At 38.3% G+C, this 10,316-nt stretch overlaps 1 long non-coding RNA gene across 1 annotated transcript; it reads left to right on the top strand.

Moving 5' to 3' along the window:
• The first annotated feature begins 8,926 nt into the window (after positions 1-8,926).
• LOC147979350 (uncharacterized) lies at positions 8,927-10,022 on the top strand. The gene is made up of 3 exons (XR_015599701.1): positions 8,927-9,062; positions 9,540-9,605; positions 9,946-10,022. It is a non-coding gene; the product is annotated as an uncharacterized LOC147979350 (long non-coding RNA).
• Positions 10,023-10,316: the final 294 nt, after the last annotated feature.

Raw genomic sequence — 10,316 nt, 5'->3', positions numbered from 1 at the left:
CCCCTCCGGCGGAGCTCCGGAAAAGGCCCCAAGATGGGATCTCTTGGTTACAGAAGGTTGCGGCGGTGGAAATAGGGTTTCGTGGTGCTCCTGGCTTTTTGCGGTATGAGAACATATATAGGAGGAAGAAGAAGGTCGGTGGAGCTACGAGGGGCCCACGAGGGGGGAGGGCGCGCCCAGGGGGGTAGGCGCACCCCCTGCCTCGTAGCCGCCTCGTTGATTGCTTGACTTCCACTCCTAGTCCTCTGGATCACGTTTGTTCCAAAAATCACGTTCCCGAAGGTTTCATTCCGTTTGGACTCCGTTTGATATTCCTTTTCTATGAAACACTGAAATGGGCAAAAAACAACAATTTGGGCTGGGCCTCTGGTTAATAAGTTAGTCCCAAAAATAATATAAAAGTGTAACATAAAGCCCATTAACATCCAAAACAGATAATGTAATAGCGTGGAACAATCAAAAATTATAGGTACATTGGAGACGTATCACGCACCTGGGGGGGGCAGGCATGCCCTGGTGGGTTGTGCCCACCCAGGTGCACCCCTCTGATGGTTCTTGGCTCCACAAATTCACTTTTATTGTATTAAAATTCCATGCAAAGTTTCGTTCCAATCCGAGAAATTTTATTTCTGCACAAAAACAACACCACATTAGTTCTGCTGAAAACACCATCAGTCCGGGTTAGTTTTCATTCAAATCATGCAAATTAGAGTCCAAAACAAGAGGAAAAGCATTAGGAAAAGTAGATACGACGGAGATGTATCAACTCCCCCAAGCTTAAACCTTTGCTTGTCCTCAAGCAATTCAGTTGATAAACTGAAAGTGAAAACGAAAAACATTTACAAACTCTTTTGCTCTTGTTTGCAAAAATAAGCTTAAACATCACCCAGTTTTTCAGCCAAGATTATAACTAACCATTTCTACAATAACTCTTAGAAATTGTATTAACTCATCTCAATGACATAATTAGCTAGCGAGCAATAATAAGTATCTCAAACAACAACACGTTGTCAAAGCAACCATGATATAATATGACAATAGTGTTATCACGCTAGCCCTTTCTGAGACCGCAAAACATAAATGCAAGGCACCTCCAAAGTTCAAGCAGCGACTAAACATTGTAATTCATGGTAGAAAAGATCCAGTCATGATGTATCCAACATTAGCTACACACAATGGATAAGCATGACATTAGTGCTCTCAGGTTCTGGCGTTTATTTCAGAAGGTGATGACACAACATAAAAGTAAACAGATAGTCCCTTCGCAGAGGGAAGCCGTTATTTGTAGAGGTGCCAGAGCTCAAGTTTTTAAAACAGAGGTAAATGAAATTTTGAGAGGTGCACCCTTCTTGTTTACTTCGCGACCATCAGTTATCAATATCTTCCATGCTAAACACTTTAGTAGCGGTTCCCAAGCAGTAAGGTAAAGGGTATACTCCTTAGGACTTTCTGTTTGATTATTTGTAAGCTCTTTTCTTTTTGCAATTCGGGACTGGGAATCCCTATTACCGCCCTTTTCTCATGCAATGACGAGTGAATAAACACTCATCTTGAGATTAATCCGCTTAGCATGGAAGATATCAACTACCTCGTGTCATTCTATGAACAATCTAGGCACACAAAAAGGATATTTACTTGAACTTTTTAGAGGTGGCACATGAAATTTTACTTAGGACGGCGGGGTAATACGACATATAGGTAGGTATGGTGGACTCATACGGAATAACTTGGGTTCAAGGTTTTTGATGCACAAGCAGAATTCCTGCTTAGTACAGGCGAAGGCTAGCAAATAGGTTGAGAAGTGGCCAACTAGAGAGCAACGACGGTCATGAACATGCATTATACATAAGTAACATTGGACACTAGCATGAGTAGGAAATGAACACCATGAACATAAATATCATAGAGGCTATGTTGGTTTTGATTCAACTGCATGCATAAACATGTGCCAAGTCAAGCCACTCGAACATTTAGAGGAGGATACCATACCATCACACTACATCACAATCATTTTAACACAATGTTGACATCCAAGATAAATCATTTTCCACTCCTAGCTACTTATGCATGGCATGAGAAACTATAATCTCTAATTGTCATTGCAAATTTTTTTTATCATAATAGGCTGAATAATGGATACTAGGTTAAACATATTTACAAAAACAGAACAAGTCAAGTTCATACCCGTTTCTCTCTGCCACGGCCAGTTCATCAAATATCGTCATTATTGCCTTTCACTTGCACGACCGAATGATATGAAAATAATAATAATAATAATAGTGCAAGAGTTCCATGGACTAAGTTCGAATCTGTAAACATTTTATTCAAAAAGGAGAAGACAAGGTAATATGGGCTCTTTATTAGATCAACAATAATGCATATGAGAGCCACTCAATATTTTCATCGTAAGACTCAATAAAAAGAGAAAATAAATTGAGAGAAACACACTGAAATATATTTCGAGTTTTTGGTTTTTCTGGAAGAAAGCAAACAAAAGAGAAAAGCAAAAACGAGAAAAACTATTTACATGGGAAAGCTCCCAACAAGCAAAAAGAAGAACAAGGAAATCTTTCTGGGTTTTCTTTTTAAATATTGCAGAAACTTAAACTAGGAAGAAAAATAAAAAAGAAGCATGAAATATTTTTTTTTGGATTTTCTCAAAGTTTTTCAAACACACAAGAAAGCAAGAAAATAAATTTAGCATGGATAATACAATGAAAAAATGTGAACACCAACAACTGAAATGAAATGTGTGAACATGAATGTAATGTTGGTGGAAATACGTACTCCCCCAAGCTTAGGCTTTGGCCTAACTTGGTTATTAGTAAGTAGCCTGCATAGTGGGCGGAGTGATAGCTCACAGAGGCTCTCAGTGCGAATCCCTCAACCTGCCGTGCAGCCACAACCGCCGCATTATGAGCTCGGGCCTCGCTCTCAAGAACAAAATATCTTCCCCCTAATGTGATCATCAAAAAGAACAGGCGCATGCAAATATGTATGCGCAATGGAACTTTGACTAAACAACAATTTATAAGTGAAATCGTGGGGTTCACCTCTAAGGATATTATGATGTTTCATAGCATGAAAGTATAAATACTACGTGGGTAAAATAGGGTCATAAGGCAAAGGTGGAACACCCAACTCTCTTGCTAAACGCGTGGCATAAATTCCACCAAAAAATATCTACTACCAGCGTTGTGTTGCAACCTACGTGCAACAATCTCTCCAAGGTTATAACTCTTGTCACTAGTGAGAGCGGTACGTACGAGGCTCAAGTCTGGAGCACAAAGTGTACTACAATCTTGTTTTCCTACAATACATTTTCCATTAAACAAAGCAAAGTACTGGATTGTGGGAAAATGGATGCTCTTTATTGTACCTTGTGTCACTCCCCTAGTTTCACCATAGCAAAGACTAGTCAGGAACATCTCAAACTTAGACCTTGGTGGTTCGTTAAGCGAACCCCAGAATGGAATTTTGCAGTGCTGAGCAAATTTCTCTAAAGATATGGTCAATGGATTTTTCATACAATTTAAATGATACCCTAGACTCACGGGGATGGAATTTAAATCCTTTGACAAATGATTCAGTGAGAGTGTGGTGTTGGTTGCACATATCTGCAATGCACGGATCGAGATCGGCATTGTGAACATATTGCTCAAATTCTTCCTTAATGCCCACACTCGCCATAAAATCATCACATGGCCATAAGCATGTTTTGGTGGCGGCATCTCATAGGGAACTTTCACTTGGTTCAACATAAGACTAACAAATGGAGCTTCTACTTGAAGATGCCTCCGAGGATCTCCTCCTCGAAGAACTCCTTCCAAAGAGGTTCATCATATTCGCGTACAATTTTCTGAAAAAATTTGGCCACAAAAATTTGTTCACAAAACTTTACAAGGTTGGTAGCAACTACTCATAGGGATGCATAGAAGCCATAACAAGCATTCAAACTACTTAGAACTCTAAAAATTCAACATGCAAGCTCATCTACATCAGCACCAAGAGTACCTAGTTATTCAAAATATAAACCACTCAAACAAAAACTAATTGGACAAACGGAGGAATCACATACCAAGCAACAATTCCCCGAAATAGTTTCTGAAACAGAGCTTCCAGCAAAGAGATCAAAATCCGCAAGTTTGAGAGCAAGAACATGCGAGAGAGAGCAATGGTGATTTTTTTCTGGAGGTAGGCGATGATGTGGTATGAAGCGATAAGTGAGGGGCCCATGTGACCACAACCCACCAGGGTGCGCCTGGGGGTCCTGGCGCACCCAGGTGGGTTATGCCCACCTGGTGCACCTCCCTCTGATGTTATTTGCACCAAAAATTCTTAAATATTCAAAAAAAAATCATATTAAATTTTCAGGGTATTCTGAGAACTTTTATTTTTGGGTCATTCTTTTATTACATGAAAAAGTGAGAAAACAGACAAAACATGGCATTTTATTTTATTTAACTAGTAAAAACATACAACAAAAGGTAGGGACAGAAGGTAGTGCTCACTAAATTCATCAACTTCATACCTCTCAAAAATGATCCATTAATAAGGTTGATCAAGTATTATTAACAACCACATTCGATTAGCATGAAACCGAAGAACTTTCATAAATCATTAAGTTACCTCAACGGGGATATGAATGTCCCCAACATAAGCATTTCATATTTCTTTTTAACAGTAGGTAGAGGTAGTTGAAAACTTCCAATAGTGATTGTCGGATATTTTTCAATAACATTAATACCATTCATTTGGAATTGCTCCTTCGGAAGGTGTACTGTATGCTCATTACCATTGATATGAAAAGTGACCTTGCTTTTATTGCAATCAATAACAGCCCCTACAGTATTCAAAAAGGGTCTACCAAGGATAATCGACATGTTGTCGTCCTTGGGCATCTCAAGTATAACAAAGGCAGTCAAGATAGTAACATTAGCAACAACAACGGGCACATCCTCACAAATACCGATAGGTGTGGCAGTTGATTTGTCAACCATTTGCAAAGATATTTTAGTAGGTGTGAGTTTATTCAAATCAAGTCTTTATATAAAGAGAAAGGCATAACACTAACACCAGCTCCTAAATGACATAAAGCAATTTTCACATAATTTCTTTTGAGGGGGCAAGGTATAGTTGGTATTCCCCAATCTCCAAGTTTTTTAGGTACTCCATCTTTAAAAGTATAATTAGAAATCATGGTGGAGATTTCATCTTCCGTATTTTTCTCTTATTGGTGATGGTGTCTTTCATGTACTTTGCATAAGGAGGCATTTTCAAGATATGAGTCAAGCGAGTATGCAAAAAGACTGGCCTCGGCATTTCAACAAAGTGTTCAAATTCTTCATCATCTTTATTTTTAGTTGACTTAGGTAGAAAGGGCATAGGTTTTTGAACCCATGGTTCTCTTTCCTTACCGTTTTTTCTAGCCCCAAAGTCTCTTTTATCATATCTTTTATTCTTGGGTTGTGGGTTATCAAGATCAACTACTGGTTCTATCTCAACATCATTGTATGGTTCTTTATCATTTGTTTGAGTATATTCAAGAACCTCATCATTATCTTTTTCATTACCAGAAGGCGAGTGTTCATTACCAGATTGAGTTTCAGCATCAGAGATAGAAACTTCATTATCATTTATAGGAGGTGTTTCTACTTCGGGTTCAATAGAGGCATGCAAAGTCCTATCATTTTTCTTTTTATTTTAATTTTTAGAAGGACTAGGTGGATCAGTGTTAACCCTTTGAGAGTCTTGTTCAATTATTTTTGGGTGTCCCTTAGGATAAAGTGGTTCCTGACTCACCTTACCTCCTCTAGTGGCTACACTAACAGCAAAGTCGTGTATATTGTTTTTCATTTCATCTAACAACTCTCTTTGAGATTTAGCAACTTGTTCTAACTGAGTTTGGACCATAGAAGCATGCTTTCCCACACCTCTAACATCATTTGAGATTCTAAATAACAAGTTGCTCAAGCGAGAAATCATATCAAAATTGTATTTCAATTGTTGCATAACATTTGCATTGAAGTGATCTTGCTTTCTAATGTAGTTTTCAAAGTCATAAAGGCATTGGTTAGGGTGCATATTGTGAGGATTATCATTATCATTGAATTTCATTAGAGAACTTACCTCTACCACCTTAGGTGGTGGTGGTGTATCAAGCCCATGTATTTCTTCAATAGGAGGTAAAATTTTAACATCCTCAGCTTTAATAACTTTTTCCTTCATGGATTTATTTGCCTCTTGCATATCTTAAGGACTGAGATGTAAGATACCCCTCTTCCTCAGAGTGGGTTGAAGTGGTGGTTCAGGAGGAGTCCAATCATCAGAATTTTTCAATATGTTATTCAATATATAATTGTTCAGCTTGCCCAATAGTTTATTCCCTTAAAACACAACCAGCACAACTATCTAGGAAATCCCTAGAAGCATCGGTTAGTCCATTATAGAAGATATCAAGTATTTCATTTTTCCTAAGAGGATGATCAGGAAATTAAGCAATTGGGGAAGCCTCCCCCAAGCTCGTGGGAGACTCTCTTCTTCAATTTGCACAAAGTTAAATATTTCCTGTAAGGCAGCTTGTTTCTTATGAGCAGGAAAATACTTTTCAGAGAAGTAATAAATCATATCCTGGGGACTACGCACACAACCAGGAGCAAGAGTATTGTACCAAGCTTTAGCATCATCCTTAATGAGAACGGAAATGATATGATAGTATAATAATAGTGAACTTTATCATCCTGAGCAAAAAGGGTAGCTATATCATTCAACTTAGTAAGATGTGCCACAACAATTTTAGTTTCATAACCATGGAAAGGATCATATTCAACCAAAGTAATCAACTCTGGGTCGACAAAGAATTCAAAATCCTTATCATCAACAAATATAGGTGAAGTAGCAAACTTAGGATCACATTTCATTTTAGCATTCAGAGTCCTTTCTTTATACTTGCATAATATTTTTTCTAGATCATCTGTATCCTTACAAGTAAGAATATCTCTAGTTGTTTCCTCATTCATAACATAACCTTCTGATATCTTGGGCAATTCATATCTAGGAGGGCTAGTTCTAATAGGCGTTTGAAGATTTTCAGTTTCAAGCTCTTCATTAGTTTCAACAATTTGATCAGTTTCAGCATTCTCAAAAGCTTTAGTTCTAGCAATTTGTTCATCAAGAAATTCACCGAGTGGCACATTATCATTAAGCAAGGTACTAGAATCATCATGAGTAGCATCCATAGCAGAAGTAGCATCATCAATAACTTGCGACATATCATAATTAATAGCATGTGGTGGTGTTGCAAGTTTACTTATAACAGAAGGTGAATCTACAGCGGAGCTGGATGGCAGTTCCTTACCTCTCCTCGTCTTAAAGGAAAAAAATCTTAGTCTTAGCATCCTTCAGATTCTTCATAGTGATAAATTGATAATAATCCCAAGTGACTCAACAAATATAGCTATGCTCCCTGGCAACGGCGCCTGAAAATGGTCTTGATAACCCACAAGTATAGGGGGTCGCAACAGTTTTCGAGGGCAAAGTATTCAACCCAAATTTATAGATTCAACACAAGGGTAGCCAAAGAATATTTGCAACTATTAGCAGTTGAGTTGTCAATTCAACCACACATAGAGATTAATTATCTGCAGAAAAGTGATCAGTAGCACAGTAGTATGATAGATTTGATAGTAGTGGCAGCAGCAACAGTAACGGTAATCACTACAAGGATACCCCCTATAAAGCAACACATAGTGTACAACATTTTAATTATATGTTGTAAAATTCACGATAGATACACATATATAACCATTGTAGGATATGCGTTGTAGACTTGTAGCTCGTGACCCACGTACTAGATTGCAACCAGCCACAACTAAGTAAAGCCCAAATGCACTAACCCAGCCCAGCCCCAAGTTAGCTTTCTTGATTAGGTCATTCCTTGTCCCCACAGCGTCGCCTATTCCTCTCGAGCCTCCCATGCTGGCCGCCGCCCCTCGTCACCGCTCCCCTGCGACCAACTCCTTTGCACGGCTGCGACCTACCTGCATCCTGACACGCCGCCCCTCACCACTCCCCTGCTGCCCTGCATACCGGCACGCCGCCCCTCGTCATGGCACTCCTGCAACCAACGGCGAATCTAAGGTACGGCAATGTACAGTATCGGGCCTGCCCACCAAGTTTTCCCCCAAACCCAAGACAATCTCATGTACCAACGGCGCATGTTCTTAGTGCGCGATCCATCCTTGCCGTCATCCAATTCGCAGCTGCTGCCGATGTAACCAGCGGGCCACGCCCAAAATACCTGCCTCACAAATGTACTTTGCTAAATTGACCATCCACCTCCACAGTACTATGCATGTAAACGCCGTCCGAATTGGCATGACGAGTCAGAGAGGAAAGCAGGGCAGGACCTGAGCACGCTTACTAATAGGACTGGATGGATACTGCTACCACAGATCTCATTCTAGGTATGACTACATCTATTTTTTTTCTTTGTAAAGGAAAGAAGATCAGCAAGGTAGCACCCAATCTGTTCAACTATTCATTAACGCAGGATTAAGCTCGCAAAGTAGCACCCAATCTCAATAGTGATTCGTACACTTATTAATATTACATGCAAGGTAATGATCGGGCCTCTCTATACTATGCAAATTGATATGCTTGAGCAACAACAAAGTGCAGCAATTAATTTAACTAACATATATTAACTACAAACATATCAGAGATTGTAAATCAAGTTGACTATCATGCACTATATATAAGACTTTTACTATTGTACGTCTTAACTTAGTCTGCATGGCTTGCAGTGCACTTGCTGCAACCAGAGTATGTATATGGTTTCTGCTGTATTGCCATGTTGGCTTTGAAACTGAGCAGAATTATTTAATTTGCTTATTAATATTAGTTATTTATTTATATTTTGCAGATTTTGGTGCTTCTTTTCCATTCTAAAATAAAAGTTGATCTTTGAGTTATGTTAGTCAGATATGATTATTATGCCAGACTATATCATCAGCAAGGTGTTTTTAGTACCAAATGATGAATATTTCAACCACTATTTGGCGGTAAGTTAGACGCTTTCCCTTACTTTCCAAAAGTAATATAGGTGCTTCTGTTACAGTTGGGAGTTGATGTATTGTTATCTCAGTATGGTGGCCAATACAAATTATATTCTATATTCATATGCACTTTCAGACCAGATAAAGCGTAATTGTATTATCTTTTGACTCTCTTCGTCGTAACATGGTATCTCGATGTATCCTCTTAAAAATCATGAGAAATATTTTAATATTAGAAGTTTGCCTTTTCAACTAAAAAGGATATTTGTATTTGTGGATATCATGAGTTCAGGACACTGTGCTCCTATAGACGTATTTTTTGGGGTACTATTCCGCATTAAAAGTCAGGAACATGTTCTATTCTGCCTATTGTATGTATGAATGATGGAAAGACCAAACGGTTTTGTTTTGCAAATTCCATACGGGAAGGGAAAGAACAAACTAGATAAAAGGATTAACCTGTGATGTACTACTATTTTTCAGTACTATGTACTCATGAAATACACTCCAAGGAAACAAGTGCCTACAAATTGTCCCTCTAAAATTAAGGTATTCCTGTAGCCATTCCACGATAAATTAGTTACTCTTTTAGCAATTTCAATATAAATTTGTTGGTTTTGCCCAATAAGATGTTTCTAGAAAGCTAGAACAATATACACACTATCGATTTGCAACCATCCTTTTTTGGGTCCAGATATTCAACTCTCACTTTTGTTTGTTGCCCACAAAATATTTACTCATCATTATTTGTGCCATTTGTAATATTTATGTCACTATCCATCACAAAAAACATATGTTCTATTGTATTTGCAGCACACGAATTGTCATGGTTTGTTTTCAGTTTAAAAGAAAACAAATGTTTACTTGAGCTAATTACCACGTGTACCAGTTAGGTATGTGGCATGCAAGTAGAGGAGAGGATGAACTTGAGAATTACCAATTTTGCCTCATATTTGATCTGATAAGGTAAGTTTCTTCATAGCTTTTGTCGATGGATGTGAAAATATATGTGCCATCAAGCATACTTTTATTTTCTATGATCATATCGATGCTTTAAATCTTAGGCCTAATATATTGCAAATTCTAAAGACATACGAATCTTCTTGCGCATGGTCTGTAAATCTAAGAAATTTCCCACCAATCCTTTTTGGTGTCTTCTCCTAACCATACCAGACCAAGGCCACCGTCATGACAATAAGTGTGCATTGTACAAGGCTTCTGTTGAAGCTAACTATTAATGTCATATTGAAGCTAACTATT

The sequence above is a fragment of the Triticum urartu genome, chromosome 3A, assembly GCF_056163025.1.
Source record: "Triticum urartu cultivar PI428250 chromosome 3A, HENAU_Tu73, whole genome shotgun sequence".
Lineage (NCBI taxonomy): Eukaryota > Viridiplantae > Streptophyta > Magnoliopsida > Poales > Poaceae > Triticum > Triticum urartu.
The sequence above is the reverse complement of the archived record's forward strand: the minus strand, read 5'-3'. Positions and strand labels throughout refer to the sequence as shown.